General features: G+C 43.4%; 1 long non-coding RNA gene across 1 annotated transcript; it reads right to left on the reverse strand.

Moving 5' to 3' along the window:
* Positions 1–4,080: 4,080 nt before the first annotated feature.
* On the reverse strand, positions 4,081–7,212 carry LOC141548671 (uncharacterized). The gene is made up of 2 exons (XR_012484026.1): positions 7,144–7,212; positions 4,081–4,125 (listed from the first exon to the last, which is right to left on the reverse strand). It is a non-coding gene; the product is annotated as an uncharacterized LOC141548671 (long non-coding RNA).
* Positions 7,213–15,652: the final 8,440 nt, after the last annotated feature.

Consider the following 15,652-nt stretch of genomic DNA (forward strand, 5'->3'; position numbering starts at 1 on the left):
TTTCTTCTCTCTCTTCCACTCTATTTTTCTCTCTCTTCCTCTTTTTCCCTCTTTCTTTCTTTTTCTCTCTCTCTTCCACTAATCTTTTTCTCTTTCCACCTCTCTTCCTTTCTTTCTTCTTCCCCCCCCCTCTCTCTAACTATTAATAGCTCTCTCTTCCACTCTCTTTCCATAGCTCTTCCCCTCTCTCCTCTTCTCTATTTCCCCTTCTCTTTCTCTTCTTTTCTCTCCCTCTGTGTGTCTTCTCTTCTCTCTCTTTCTTCTTCTCTCTGTCTCTGTCTCTCTCTGTCCCCTCCCTCCTTCTCTCTTCCTCTTCTATTTTTCTCTCTCTTCCTCTCTTTCTCCCTTTCACTGTCTATTTTTCCCTCTTTCTTTTCTTCTCTCTCTTCCACTCTCTCTCTCTGGACTCTCTTTTTTTTCTTTCTTCCACTCTTTTTTTTCTGTCTCCCGCTTTCTCTGTCTCTCTCCCTCTCCCTCTCTTTTCGACTTTCTGATTTTCTCCCTCTCTCTCCCACTATTTTTTCCCTCTCTCTTCGAGTCTCTATTTTCCCCTCTTTCTTCATTTCTGTTTTTTTCCTCTTCCTCTCTCTTGTACTATCTTTCTCTCTCTCCACCTCTGTTCCTTTCTTTCTTCATCTCTCTCAGTGTCTCTCTCTCTCTCTCTCTCTCTCTCTCTCTCTCTCTCTCTCTCTCTCTCTCTCTCTCTCTCTCTCTCTCTCTTTCTATTAACATCTCTCTCTTCCACTCTCTCTCTCCATAGCTCTTCCTCTCTGTCCTCCTCTTCTCTATTTCCCCTTCTCTGTCTTCCTTTCTCTCCCTTGGTGTCTGTCTCTTTTCTTCTCTCAATCTCTCCCTTCTCTCTCCCCCTCCCTCCCTCCTTCTCTCTCTTCCTCTTCTTCTATTTTTCTTTCTCTTCCTCTCTCTCTCCCTTCCACTCTATATTTTCCTCTCTTTTCTTCTCCCTATTTTTCTCTTTTCTTCTCTCTTTTCCACTCTATTTCTCTCTCTCCGTCTCTCTTTTTCTCTTTGTAACATTCTCTCTTTTTCTCTCTCCACTTTCTCTATCTCTCTCCCTTTCCCTCTCTTTTCCACTCTCTATTTTTCTCCCCATCTCTTCCACTCTATTTTTTCCCTCTCTCTTCTTCTTTTTCCCTCTTTTCCCTTTTTTTCCTCTCTCTTCCACTATCTTTCTCTGTCTCCCCCCCCCCTCTCTCTCTCTCTCTCAGTATTACTATCTCTCTTCCACTCTCTCTCCATCGCTCTTCCCGTCTCTCTTCCTCTTGTGTATTTCACCCCTTCTTTTCTCTCCCTCTGTTTCTGCCTCTTCTCTCTCTCTCTCTCTCTCTCTCTCTCTCTCTCTCTCTCTCTCTCTCTCTCTCTCTCTCTCTCTCTCTCTCTCTCTCCCTCCCTCCCTCCCTCCCTCCTTCTCTCTCTCTCCCTTTTTTTCTCTCTCTTTCACTCTATTTTTTCTCCCCCTCTGTCTGTCCCTCTTTTTCTCTTTCTTCCACTCTTTTTCTCTCTCTCCCACTTTCTGTCTCTCTCCCTCTCCCTCTGTCTTCCACTCTCTATTTTCTCCCTCTGTCTTCCACTCTTTTTCTCACTCTTCCTCTCCTTTTTCTTTCTTCCTTTCTTTTTCTTTCTCCCTTCCACTCTCTCTCTCCACCTCTCTTTCTTTCTTTCTCCCTCTCTCTCTCACTATTAATATCTGTCTTTTCCACTCTCTCTCCATAGCTCTTCCTCTCTACCCCCCTTCTCTATTTCCTCCTCTCTTTATCTTCCTGTGTCTGTATCTTTTCTTCTCTCTCTCTTTTCTCTCTCTCCCCTCCCTCCCTCCTTGTCTCTCTTTCTCTTCTTCTATTTTTCTCTCTTCCTCTCCCTATTATTCCCTCTCTTTGCTACTCTCTATTCCACATTTCTCTCTCTCGCCTTCTCTCTCTCCCGCTTTCTCTCTTTCCCTCTCTTCCACTCTCTATTTTTCCCTCTCTTCCTCTTTTTATCTCTCTTACTTCCCCCCTCTTTTTTCCTCTCTTTTTCTCTCTCTTCCTATCTTCCACTATCTCTCTCTCCACCTTTCTTCCTTTCTTTCTTCTTCTCTCTCTATATTATCTCTCTCTTCCTCTCTCTCCTCCTCTTTCCTATTTGCCCCTTCCTTTCTCGCCCTCTATGTCTATCTCTTTTTTTCTGCTTCTCTCTCTCTTTTCCCCCGTCCCTCCCTCCTTCTGTCTCTTCTTCTCCTTCTATTTTTCTCTCTTTCTCCCTTCCAGTCTCTATTTTTCTGTCTCTTCCTCTCCCTATTTTTCTCTCTCTTTTCTCCTCTCTCTTCCACTCTCTCCCCCTCTCACTCTCTTTTTCTTTCTTCCACTCTCTTTTTGTCTCTCTCCTGCTTTCTCTGTCTCTCTCCCTCTTTTCCATTCTCTGATTTTCTCTCTCTCTCTTCCACTCTCTATTTTTCCCCTCTCTCTTCCTCTTTCTTTTTTCCCCTCTTTCTTCATTTCTCTTTTTTTCTTCTTCCTCTCTCTTCTACTATCTTTCTCTTTCTCTCTACATCTCTTCCTTTCTTTCTTCATCTCTCTCAGTGTGTGTGTGTGTCTCTCTCTCTCTATTAATATCTCTCTCTTTCACTCTTTCTCCATAGCTCTTCCTCTCTGTCCTCCTCTTCTCTATTTCCCCTTCTCTTTCTTCCTCTCTCTCCCTCTGTGCCTCTCACTTTTTTCTCTCTCCCACCTCCCTCCCTCCTTCTTTCTCTTCCTCTCCCTATTTCTCTCTTTTCTTCTTTCTCTTCCACTATATTTCTCTCTCTCCCCTCTCTTTTTCTCTTTATTCCATTCTCTCTTTTTCTCTCTCCTGCTTTCTCTGTCTCTCTCCCTCTCCCTCTCTTTTCCACTCTGATTTTCTCCCTCTCTCTTCCATTCTTTATTTTTTCCCTCTCTCTTCCTCTTTTTTTCTCTCTTCCTCTTTTTTCCCTTTCTTCCTTTTTCTCGCTCTCTTCCACTATCTCTCTCTCTCCACCTCTCTGCCTTTCTTTCTTACTCCCTCTTTCTTTCTCTCTCTCACTATTACTATCTCTCTCTTCCACTCTCTCCATCACTCTTCCTCTCTCTTCCTCTTGTCTATTTCCCCCTCTCTTTTTTTCTCTTCCTCTGTGTCTGTCTCTTCTCTCTCTCTTTTCTCTCTCCCCCCTACATCCCTCCATCTCTCTCTTCCTCTCCCTATTTTTCTCTCTCTTTTCTTTTCTCTCTTCCACTCTATTTTTCTCTCTCCCTTTCTGTCTGTCCCTCTTTTTTTCTCTTTCGTCCACTCTCTCTTTTTCTCTCTCTCCCGCTTTCTCTGTCTCTCTCTCTCTCTCTCTACCTCTCTTCCCCTATCTCTCTCTCCACCTCTCTTCCTTATTTCTCGCTCTTCTTCTCTCTCTCCCCCTCTGTCTTTCTTTTTCTTTCTTCCACTCTCTCTATTTTTCTCTCTCCTATTTTCTTAGTCTGTCTCCCTCTCCCTCTCTTTTCAAATCTCTGATTTTCTCCCTCTCTCTTCCACTCTTTATTTTTTCCCTCTATCTTCCTCTTTTCCCCCTCATTCTTCCTTTCTCTTTTTTCTCTCTTCCTTTCTCTTCTACTATCCTTTCTCTCTCTCCACCTCTCTTCCTTTATTTCTTCATCTCTCTCTGTCTCTGTCTCTCTCTCTCTCTCTATTAATCTCTCTCTTCCACTCTCTCCTCCTCTTCTCTATTTCACCTTCTCTGTCTTCCTTTCTCTCCCTCAATGTCTGTCTCTTTTTTCTCTCTCTATCTTCTCTCTCCCCCATCCTTCCCTCCTTCTCTCTCTTCTTCTTCTTCTATTTCTCTCTCTCTCTTTCTCCCTTCCAGTCTCTATTTTTCTCTCTCCCTCTCCCTATTTTTCTCTTGCTTTTCTTTTCTCTCTTCTGCTCTCTCTCTCTCCTCTCTCTCCCTCTCTCTTTTTCTCTTTCTTCCACTCTCTCTTTTTCTCTCTCTCCCTCTCCTCTCTTTTCCACTCTCTGTTTTTCCCGTCTCTTCCATTCTCTATTTTTTCCCTCTCTCTTCCTCTTTCTTATTTCCCCTTTTCTTCCTTTCTCTCTCTTCCTCTCTCTTCCACTATCTTTCTCTCTCTCCACCTCTCTTCCTTTCTTTCTTCCTTTCTCTCTCTCACACTATTATCTCTCTCTTCCACTCTCTCTATTGCTTTTCCTCTCTGCTCTTCTTTACTATTTCCCCCTCTCTTTCTCTTCCTTTCTCTCCCCCCCATGTCTGTCTCTTTTCTTCTCTCTCTCTTTGCTTTCTCCCCCCTCCCTCCCTCCTTCTCTTCCTCTCCCTATTTTTCTCTCTATTTCTCCCTCTGTCTCTTTCTCTCTTTCTTCCACTCTCTCTCTCTCTCCCACTTTCTGTCTCAATCTTTTCCCCTCTCTTCCACTTTTAGTTTTTTCCCTCTCTTCCTCTTTTTTCCCTCTTTCTTCCTTTCTTTTTCTCTCTTTTACTATCTTTTTCTCTCTCCTCCTCTCTTCCTTTCTTTCTTACTCCCTCTTTCTCTCTCTATTACTATCTCTCTCTTCCACTCTCTCCATCGCTCTTCCTCTCTCTCTTCCTCTTGTCTATTTCCCCCTCTCTCTTCTTTTCTCTCCCTCTGTGTCTGTCTCTTCTCTTCTCTCTCTCTATTTTCTCTCTCCCCCCTCCCTCCCTCCTTCTCTTTCTTCCTCTCCCTATTTTCTATCTCTTTTCTTCTCTCTTTTCCACTCCATTTTTCTCTCTCCCTCTCTGTCTGTCCCTCTTTTTCTCTCTTTCTTCCACTTTTTCTCTCTCTCCCACTTTCTCTCTCTCCGTTTCCCTCTCCCTTCCACTCTCTATTTTTCTCTATCTTCCTCTCCTTTTTTCTCTCCCTTCCACTCTCTCTCTCTCTCTCTCTCTCTCTCTCTCTCTCTCTCTCTCTCTCTCTCTCTCTCTCTCTCTTCTACTCTCTCTCCATTGCTCTTCCTCTCTCTCCTCTTCTTTATTTTCCCCTCTTTCTCTTCCTGTCTCTTTTCTTTCTCTGTCCTCCCTCCTTTTCTCTCTCTTTTCTTCTCTCTCTTCCACTCTCTCTTTCTCCCTATGTCTCTTTCTTTCTTCCACTATCTCTTTCTCTCTCTCCCACTTTCTCTGTCTCTCTCCCTCTCCCTATCTCTTCTACTCTCTATTCTTTCCCTCACTCTTCCTCTCTTTTTACCCTCTTTCTTTTCTTTTTTTCTCTCTCTTCCACTATCTCTCTCTCTCCACCTCTATTCCTTTTTTTCTCTCTCAATCTCTCTCTTCCACTCTCTCTCCATCGCTCTTCTTCTCTCTCCTCTTCTTTATTTTCCCCTCTTTCTCTTCCTTTCTCTTCCTGTCTCTTTTCTTTCTCCATCCTCCCTCCATTTCTCTCTTCCTCTCCCTATTTTTCTCTCTCTTTTCTTCTCTCTCTTCCACTCTCTTTCTCCCTCTGTCTCTTTCTCTCTTTCTTCCACTATCTCTTTCTCTCTCTCCCACTTTCTCTGTCTCTCTCCCTCTCCCTATCTCTTCCACTCTCTATTCTTTCCCTCACTCTTCCTCTCTCTCTCTTCCTCTCTTTTTACCCTCTTTCTTCTTTTCTTTTTTTCTCTCTCTTCCACTTTCTCTCTCTCCACCTCTATTCCTCTCTCTCTCTCTCTCTCTCAATCTCTCTTTCTTCCTCTTTTTCTTTCTCTCCCACTTTCTCTGTCTCTTTCCCTCTCCCTTCCACTCTCTATTTCTCTCCCTCTCTCTTTTTCTCTCTTCTCTCCTTTTTTCCTCTTTCTTCCTTTCTTTCTCTCCCCTTCCACTATCTTTCTCTCTCCCCACCTCTCTTCCTTTCTTTCTTCCTCTCTCTTTTAATATCTCTCTCTTCCACTCTCTCACCATCGCTCTTCTTCTCTCCTCTTCTTTATTTTCCCCTTTCTCTTCCTGTCTCTTTTCTTCTCTCTTTTCTTTCTCCGTCCTCCCTCCATTTCTCTCTTCCTCTCCCTATTTTTCTCTCTCTTTTCTTCTCTCTCTTCCACTCTCTCTTTCTCCCTCTATCTCTTTCTTTCTTCCACTATCTCTTTCTCTCTCTCCCACTTTCTCTGTCTCTCTCCCTCTCCCTATCTCTTCTACTCTCTATTCTTTCCCTCACTCTTCCTCTCTCTCTTCCTCTCTTTTTACCCTCTTTCTTCTTTTCTTTTTTTCTCTCTTCCACTATCTCTCTCTCCACCTCTCTTCCTTTCTTTCTTACTCCCTCCCTCTCTCTCTCACTCTTATTATTTCTCTCTTCCACTCTCTCTCCATTGCTCTTCCTCTCTCTCTCCTCTTCTTTATTTTCCCCTGTTTTTACCTTCCTTTCTCTTCTTCTGTGTCTGTCTCTTTTCTTCTCTCTCTCTTTTCTTTCTCCCCCTCCCTCCCTCCTTCTCTCTCTTCCTTTATTTATTTTTCTCTCACTTCCACTCTCTCTCTTTCTCTCTTTCATCCAGTCTTGCTTTTTCTGTCTCCTGCTTTCTCTGTCTCTCTCCCTCTCTTTTCCACTCTCTGATTTTCTCCCTCTCTCTTCCACTCTCTATTTTTTCCCTCTCTCTTCCTCTTTTTTCCCCTCATTCTTCCTTTTTCTTTTTTCTGTCTTCCTCTCTCTTTTACTATCTTTCTCTCTCTCCACCTCTCTTTCTTCGTCTCTCTCTGTCTCTGTCTCTTTCTCTCTCTATTAATATCTCTCTCTTCCACTCTCTCCTCCTCTTCTCTATTTCACCTTCTCTGTCTTCCTTTCTCTCCCTCAATGTCTGTCTCTTTTTCTCTCTCTATCTTCTCTCTCCCCCATCCTTCCCTCCTTCTCTCTCTTCTTCTTCTTCTATTTCTCTCTCTCTCTTTCTCCCTTCCAGTCTCTATTTTTCTCTCTCCCTCTCCTATTTTTCTCTTGCTTTTCTTTTCTCTCTTCTGCTCTCTCTCTCTCCTCTCTCTCCCTCTCTCTTTTTCTCTTTCTTCCACTCTCTCTTTTTCTCTCTCCCTCTCCTCTCTTTTCACTCTCTGTTTTTCCCGTCTCTTCCATTCTCTATTTTTTCCCTCTCTCTTCCTCTTTCTTATTTCCCCTTTTTCTTCCTTTCTCTCTCTTCCTCTCTCTTCCACTATCTTTCTCTCTCTCCCACCTCTCTTCCTTTCTTTCTTCCTCTCTCTCTCTCTCTCACTATTATCTCTCTCTTCCACTCTCTCTCTATTGCTTTTCCTCTCTGCTCTTCTTTACTATTTCCCCCTCTCTTTCTCTTCCTTTCTCTCCCCCCCATGTCTGTCTCTTTTCTTCTCTCTCTCTTTGCTTTCTCCCCCCCTCCCTCCCTCCTTCTCTTCCTCTCCCTATTTTTCTCTCTATTTCTCCCTCTGTCTCTTTCTCTCTTTCTTCCACTCTCTCTCTCTCTCCCACTTTCTGTCTCAATCTTTTCCCCCTCTCTTCCACTTTTAGTTTTTTCCCTCTCTTCCTCTTTTTTCCCTCTTTCTTCCTTTCTTTTTCTCTCTTTTACTATCTTTTTCTCTCTCCTCCTCTCTTCCTTTCTTTCTTACTCCCTCTTTCTCTCTCTATTACTATCTCTCTCTTCCACTCTCTCCATCGCTCTTCCTCTCTCTCTTCCTCTTGTCTATTTCCCCCTCTCTCTTCTTTTCTCTCCCTCTGTGTCTGTCTCTTCTCTTCTCTCTCTCTATTTTCTCTCTCCCCCCTCCCTCCCTCCTTCTCTTTCTTCCTCTCCCTATTTTCTATCTCTTTTCTTCTCTCTTTTCCACTCCATTTTTCTCTCTCCCTCTCTGTCTGTCCCTCTTTTTCTCTCTTTCTTCCACTTTTTCTCTCTCTCCCACTTTCTCTCTCCGTTTCCCTCTCCCTTCCACTCTCTATTTTTCTCTATCTTCCTCTCCTTTTTCTCTCCCTTCCACTCTCTCTCTCTCTCTCTCTCTCTCTCTCTCTCTCTCTCTCTCTCTCTCTCTCTCTCTCTCTCTCTCTCTCTCTCTCTCTCTTCTACTCTCTCTCCATTGCTCTTCCTCTCTCTCCTCTTCTTTATTTTCCCCTCTTCTCTTCCTGTCTCTTTTCTTTCTCTGTCCTCCCTCCTTTTCTCTCTCTTTTCTTCTCTCTCTTCCACTCTCTCTTTCTCCCTATGTCTCTTTCTTTCTTCCACTATCTCTTTCTCTCTCTCCCACTTTCTCTGTCTCTCTCCCTCTCCCTATCTCTTCTACTCTCTATTCTTTCCCTCACTCTTCCTCTCTTTTTACCCTCTTTCTTTCTTTTTTTCTCTCTCTTCCACTATCTCTCTCTCTCCACCTCTATTCCTTTTTTTTCTTTCTCTCAATCTCTCTCTTCCACTCTCTCTCCATCGCTCTTCCTCTCTCTCCTCTTCTTTATTTTCCCCTCTTTCTCTTCCTTTCTCTTCCTGTCTCTTTTCTTTCTCCATCCTCCCTCCATTTCTCTCTTCCTCTCCCTATTTTTCTCTCTCTTTTCTTCTCTCTCTTCCACTCTCTTTCTCCCTCTGACTCTTTCTCTCTTTCTTCCACTATCTCTCTCTCTCTCCCACTTTCTCTGTCTCTCTCCCTCTCCCTATCTCTTCCACTCTCTATTCTTTCCCTCACTCTTCCTCTCTCTCTCTTCCTCTCTTTTTACCCTCTTTCTTCTTTTCTTTTTTTCTCTCTCTTCCACTTTCTCTCTCTCCACCTCTATTCCTCTCTCTCTCTTTCTCTCAATCTCTCTTTCTTCCTCTTTTTCTTTCTCTCCCACTTTCTCTGTCTCTTTCCCTCTCCCTTCCACTCTCTATTTCTCTCCCTCTCTCTTTTTCTCTCTTCCTCTCCTTTTTTCCTCTTTCTTCCTTTCTTTCTCTCCCTTCCACTATCTTTCTCTCTCCCCACCTCTCTTCCTTTCTTTTCTTCCTCTCTCTTTTAATATCTCTCTCTTCCACTCTCTCACCATCGCTCTTCTTCTCTCCTCTTCTTTATTTCTCCCTTTCTCTTCCTGTCTCTTTTCTTCTCTCTTTTCTTCTCCGTCCTCCCTCCATTTCTCTCTTCCTCTCCCTATTTTTCTCTCTCTTTTCTTCTCTCTCTTCCACTCTCTCTTTCTCCCTCTATCTCTTTCTTTCTTCCACTATCTCTTTCTCTCTCTCCCACTTTCTCTGTCTCTCTCCCTCTCCCTATCTCTTCTACTCCTCTATTCTTTCCCTCACTCTTCCTCTCTCTCTTCCTCTCTTTTTACCCTCTTTCTTCTTTTCTTTTTTTCTCTCTTCCACTATCTCTCTCTCCACCTCTCTTCCTTTCTTTCTTACTCCCTCCCCTCTCTCTCTCACTCTTACTATTTCTCTCTTCCACTCTCTCTCCATTGCTCTTCCTCTCTCTCTCCTCTTCTTTATTTTCCCCTGTTTTTACCTTCCTTTCTCTTCTTCTGTGTCTGTCTCTTTTCTTCTCTCTCTCTTTTCTTTCTCCCCCTCCCTCCTCCTTCTCTCTCTTCCTTTATTTATTTTTCTCTCACTTCCACTCTCTCTCTTTCTCTCTTTCATCCAGTCTTGCTTTTTCTGTCTCCTGCTTTCTCTGTCTCTCTCCCTCTCTTTTCCACTCTCTGATTTTCTCCCTCTCTCTTCCACTCTCTATTTTTTCCCTCTCTCTTCCTCTTTTTTCCCCCTCATTCTTCTTTTCTTTTTTCTGTCTTCCTCTCTCTTTTACTATCTTTCTCTCTCTCCACCTCTCTTTCTTCGTCTCTCTCTGTCTCTGTCTCTCTCTCTCTCTATTAATATCTCTCTCTTCCACTCTCTCCTCCTCTTCTCTATTTCACCCTCTCTGTCTTCCTTTCTCTCCCTCGGTGTCTGTCTCTTTTCTTCTCTCTCTCTCTCTTCTCTCTCTCTCTCTCTCTCTCTCTCTCTCTCTCTCTCTCTCTCTATTATCTCTCTTCCACTGTCTCTTCATTTCTCTCTCTCTACTCTTCTTTTCTATTTCCCCTTCTCTTTCTCTTCCTTTCTCTCCCTCTGTGTCTTTCTCTTTTCTTTCTCCCCCTCCCTCCCTCCTTCTCTCTCTTCCTCTCCCTATTTCTCTCTCTCTCTTTCTCCCTCTCTTTCTCTCTTTCTTCCACTCTCTCTTTTGCTCTCTCCCACTTTCTCTCTCTCTCCTTCTCTTTTCCACTCTCTGATTTTCTCCATCTCTCTTCCACTTTCTATTTTTTCCCTCTCTCTTCCTCTTTCTCTTTTTCTGTCTCTTCCTCTTTTTTCCCTCTTTTTCCTTTCTTATTCTCTCTCTTCTACTATCTTTCTGTCTCTTCACCTCTCTTCCTTTATTACTCCCTCTCTCTCTCACTATTACTATCTCTCTCTTCCACTCTCTCCATCACTCTTCCCGTCTCTCTTCCTCTTTCCTATTTTCCCTCCCTCTTCTTTTCTCTCCCTGAGTCTATTCTCTTCACTCTCTCTTTTCTCTCTCCCCCTCCCTCTCCCCTTCTCTCCCTCCTTCTCTCTCTTCCTCTCCCTATTTTTCTCTCTCTTTTCTTCTCTCTCTTCCACTCTATTTTTCTCTCTCCCTCTTTATCTCTCTTTCTTCCACTCTCTCTTTTTCTCTCTCTCCCACTTTCTCTGTCTCTCTCCCTCTCCCTCTGTCTTCCACTCTATTTTTCTCACTCTACCTCTCCTTTTTCTCTTTCTTCCTTTCTTTTTTCTCTCTCTCTTCCACTTTCTCTCTCTCCACCTCTCTTTATTTCTTTCTTCCTCTCTCCGTCACTATTAATATCTGTCTCTTCCACTCTCTCTCCATAGCTCTTCCTCTCTCTCCTCTTCTCCATTTCCCCCTCTCTTTCTCTTCCTGTGTCTGTGTCTTTTCTTCTCTCTCTCTCTTTTCTCTCTCCCCCTCCCTCCTACTTTCTCTTCCTCTATTTTTCTCTCTTCTTCTCTCTCCCTTCCACACTCTATTTCTCTCTCTCTTCCTCTCCCTATTATTCCCTCTCTTTGCTTCTCTCTATTCCACTCTATTTCTCTCTCTCGCCTTCTCTCTTTTTCTCTCTTTCTACCACTCTCTCTTTTTCTCTCTTCTGCTTTCTCTCTCTCTCTCTCCCTCTCTTCCACTCTCTATTTTTCCCTCTCTTCCTATTTTTCTCTCTTACTTTGCCCCCCTTTTTTCCTTTCTCTTTTTCTCTCTCTTCTGCTATTTCTCTCTCTCCTCCCCTCTTCCTTTCTTTCTTCCTCTCTCTCTGTATTATCTCTCTCTTCCTCTCTCTCCTCCTCTTTTCTATTTGCCCCTCCCTTTCTCTCCCTCTGTGTCTGTCTCCTTCTCTCTCTCTTCCCCCATCCCTCCCTCCTCTCTCTTCCTCATGTTCTCTTTTCTTCTCTCTTACACTCTATTTTTCTCTCTCCCTCTCTGTCTGTCCCTCTTTTTCTCTTTCTTCCACTCTCTCTTTTTCTCTCTCTCTCCCTCTCTTCCACTCTCTATTTTTCTCCCTCTCTCTTCCACTCTCTATTTTTCTCTCCCTCTCCTTTTTCCCTCTTTCTTCCTTTCTTTTTTCTCTCTCCTTTTCATTCTCTCTCCCTCTCTTCGTTTCTTTCCTTCTTCCCCCCCTCTCTATTAATATCTCTCTCTTCCACTCTCTCTCCATAGCTATTCCTCTCTTTCCTCCTCTCTATTTCCCCCTCTCTCTTCCTTTCTCTTCCTCTGTGTCTGTCTGTTTTCTTCTCTCTCTCCCTCTCTCTTTTCTTTCTCCCCCCTCCCTCCCTCCTTCTCTCTCTTCCTCTCCCTATTTTTCTGTTTTCTTCTCTCTCCTCCACTCTCGTTCTCCCTCTATTTCTGTTTCTTCCACTCTTTTTTTCTCTCTCCAGCTTTCTCTGTCTCTCTCCCTCGCTTTTCCACTCTCTGATTTTCTCCCTCTCTCTTCCACTCTCTATTTTTCTCTCTTCCTCTTTTCCCCTTTCTTCCTTTATCTTTTTCTCTCTTTTCCACTATCTTTCTCTCTCTCTACTTCTCTTCCTTTCTTTCTTCCTCCCTCTCCCCCCTCTCGCAATATTAATATCTGTCTCTTCCACTATCTCTCCATAGCTCTTCCTCTCTCTCCTCTTCTCTATTTCCCCCTCTTTCTCTTCCTCTGTGTCTGTCTTTTCTTCTCTCTCTCTCTTTTTTTCTCCCCCCTCCCTCTCTCCTTCTCTCTCTTACTCTCCCTATTTTTCTCTCTCTTCCATACTATTTCTCTCTCCCTCTCTCTGTCTTTCTTTTTCTTTCTTCCACTCTCTCCTCTTTTCTTCTCTCTCCCTCTCTCTCTTTTTATTTCTGTCTTACAATCTTTTTTTTCTCTCTCCGGCTTTCTCTGTGTCTCTCCCCCTCCCTCTTTTCCACTCTCTGATTTTCTCTCTTCCACTCTCTATTTTTTCCCTCTCTCTTCCTCTTTTTTTCCCCTTTTTCTTCCTTTCTCTATTTTTCTCTCTCTTCTACTATCTTTCTCTCTCTCCACCTCCCTTTCTTTCTTTCCTCTCTCTCTCTCTCGCTCTCCATCGGTCTTCCTCTCTCTCCTCCACTTCTCTATTTCCCCCTCTCTGTCTTCCTTTCTCTCCCTCGGTGTCTGTCTCTTTTTTCTCTCCCCCTCCCTCCCTCTTTCTCTCTTTTCCTCTCCCTATTTTTCTCTCTTTTCTTCTCTCTCTTCCACTCTATTTCTCTCTCTCCCTCTCTCTGTCTCTCTTTTTCTTTCTTTCTTCCACTCTTTTTTTCTCTCTCCTTTCTGTCTCTCTCCCTCTCTTTTTCACTCTCTGATTTTCTCCTCTCTCTTCCACTCTCTATTTTTTTCCCTCTCTCTTTCTCTTTCTTTTTTTCCCTTTTTCTTCCTTTCTCTATTTTTTCTCTCTCTTCAACTCTCTCTCCATCACTTTTCCTCTCTCTCCTCTTTTCTATTTCCCCCTCTCTTTCTCTTCCTCGGTGTCTCTTTTCTTCTCTCTCTCTTCCTCTCCCTATTTTCTCTCTCTTCCATTCTCTCTTTCTCCCTCTATTTCTGTTTCTTCCACTCTCTTTTTCTCTCTCTCCAGCTTTCTGTCTCTCTCCCTTTCCCTGTCTCTTCCACTCTATTTTTCCCTCTCTCTTCCTCTTTTTCTCTCTCTCCCTCTCTTTTTTCCTTCTTTCTTCCTTTCTTTTTCTCTCTCTCTTCCACTATCTTTCTCTCTCTCCACCTCTATTCCTTTCTTTCTTTCTCTTTCTCTTTCACTATTACTATCTCTCTTCCACTCTCTCTCCATCGCTCTTCCTCTCTCTCTTCCTCTTGTCTATTTCCCCCACTTTCTCTTCCTTTCTCTCCCTCTGTGTCTGTCTTTTCTCTTCTCTCTCTCCTCCCTCCCGCACTCCTTCTCTCTTCCTCTTCCTAGTTTTCTCTCTCTTTTCTTCTTTCTCTTCCACTCTATTTCTCTCTCTCCCTCTCTGTGTGTCCCTCTTTTTCTCTCTTTCTTCCACTCTCTGTTTTTCTCTTTCCCACTTTCTCTCTCTCTCCCTCTTTCACTTTCTCTTTCTCATGCTCTTTTTTCCCCTATTTCTTCCTCTTTTTCTCCCTTCCACTATCTTTCTCTCTCTCTACCTCTCTTCTTTTCTTTCTTCATCTCTCTCTCTCACTATTCTCTCTCTCTTCCACTGTCTCTCCATCGCTCTTCCTCTCTCTCCTCCTCTTTTCTATTTCCCTCTCTTTCTCTTCCTTTATGTCCCTCGGTGTCTGTCTCTTTTCTTCTCTCTCTCTGTCTGTCCTCTCTCCCCCCTCCCTCCCTCCTTCTGTCTTCTTCTTCTTCTATTTTTCTCTCTTCCTCTCTCTCTCACTTCCACTCTATATTTTTCCCTTTCTTCCTCTTCCTATTTTGCTCTCTTTTCTTCTCTCTCTTCCACTCTATTTCTTTTTCTCCTCTCTCTCCGTCTCTCTTTTCCTCTCTTTCTTCCACTCTCCCTTTCTCTCTCTCCCGCTTTCTCTATCTCTCTCTCCCTTTATTTCCACTCTGTTTTTTCCCCTCTCTATTCCTCTCTCTTTTTCTCTCTCTTCCTCTTTCCTATTTCCCCTTTCTTCCTCTTTTTCTCTCTCTTCCTCTCTCTCTTCCACTATCTTTATTTCTCCCTACCTCTCTTCTTTCTTCCTTCCTCTCTCTCTCTATTATTATCTCTCTTCCACTCTCTCCATAGCTCTTCCTCTCTCTTCCTCTTGTCTATTTCCACCCCTCTCTCTCCTTTTCTCTCCCTCTATGTCTGTCTCTTCTCTTCTCTCTCTCTTTTCTCTCTCCCCCCAATCTCTCCTTCTCTCTCTTCCTCTCCCAATTTTCTCTCTCTTTCACTCTATTTTTCTCTCTCCTTCTCTGTCTGTCCCTCTTTTTCTCTCTTTCGTCCACTTTCTTTTTCTCTCTCTCTCCCGCTTTCTGTCTCTCTCTCTCTCCCTCTCTTCCTTCCTTTCCCTATTTTTTCTCGCTCTTCTTCTCTCTCTCCCCCTCTCTCTCTCTTTTTCTTTCTTTCTTCCACTCTCTTTTTTCCTTCTCCTGCTTTCTTTGTCTCTCCCTCTCCCTCTCCTTTCCACTCTCTATTTTTTCCCTCTCTCTTCCACTCTATTTTTTCCCTCTCTCTTCCTCTCTTTTTTCCCTCATTCTTCCTTTCTATTTTTCTCTCTTCCTCTCTCTTTTATTATCTCTCTCTCCACCTCTCTTCCTTTCTTTCTTCGTCTCTCTGTCTCTGTCTCTCTCTCTCTATTAATATCTCTCTCTTCCACTCTCTCCTCCTCTTCTCTATTTCACCCTCTCTGTCTTCTTTTCTCTCCCTCGGTGTCTGTCTCTTTTCTTCTCTCTCTCTCTTTTCTCTCTTCTCCATCCCTCCCTCCTTCTCTTTCTTCGTATCCCTATTTTTCTCTTTCTCCCTCTGTCTCTTTCTCTCTTTCTTCTACTCTCTCTCCCACTTTCTGTCTCTCTTTTCCACACACTGATTTTCTCCCTCTCTTCCACTTTCAATTTTTTCCCTTTCTTCCTTTTTCTCTCTCTTCTACTATCTCTCCTCCTCTCTTATTTTCTTTCTTACTCCCTCTTTCTCTCTCTCACTCTTCCTCTCTCTCTCTTCCTCTTGTCTATTCCCCCCTATCTCCTTTTCTCTCCCTGTGTGTCTGTCTCTTCTCTTCTATTTTCTCTCTCCCCTCCCTCCCTCCCTACTTCTCTCTCTTCCTCTATTTTTCTCTCTCTTTTCTTCTCTTTTTTCCACTCTATTTTTCTCTCTCCCTCTCTGTCTATCCCTCTTTTTCTCTCTTTCTTCCACTTTTTTTCTCTCTCCCACTTTCTCTGTCCCTTTCCCTCTCCCTTCGACTCTCTATTTTTCTCCTTCTCTCTTCCACTTTCTATTTTTCTCTCTTCCTTTCTTTTTTTCTCTCTCCCTTCCACTATATCTCTCTCTCCACCTCTATTCCTTTCTTTCTTTCTCTCTCAATATCTCTCTCTTCCACTCTCTCGCCATCGCTCTTCTTCTCTCCTCTTCTTTATTTTCCCCTCTTTCTCTTCCTGTCTCTTTTCTTCTCTCTTTTCTTTCTCCCTCCTCCCTCCATCTCTCTCTTCCTCTCCCTATTTTTCTCTCTATTTTCTTCTCTCTTCCACACTCTCTTTCTTCCACTCTCTCTTTGTGTCTCTCCCACTTTCTCTGTCTCTCTCCCTCTCCCTTCCACTCTTTCTGTCTCTCCCACTTTCT

The sequence above is a fragment of the Sminthopsis crassicaudata genome, chromosome X (genome assembly GCF_048593235.1).
Source record: "Sminthopsis crassicaudata isolate SCR6 chromosome X, ASM4859323v1, whole genome shotgun sequence".
NCBI classification, from domain to species: domain Eukaryota; kingdom Metazoa; phylum Chordata; class Mammalia; order Dasyuromorphia; family Dasyuridae; genus Sminthopsis; species Sminthopsis crassicaudata.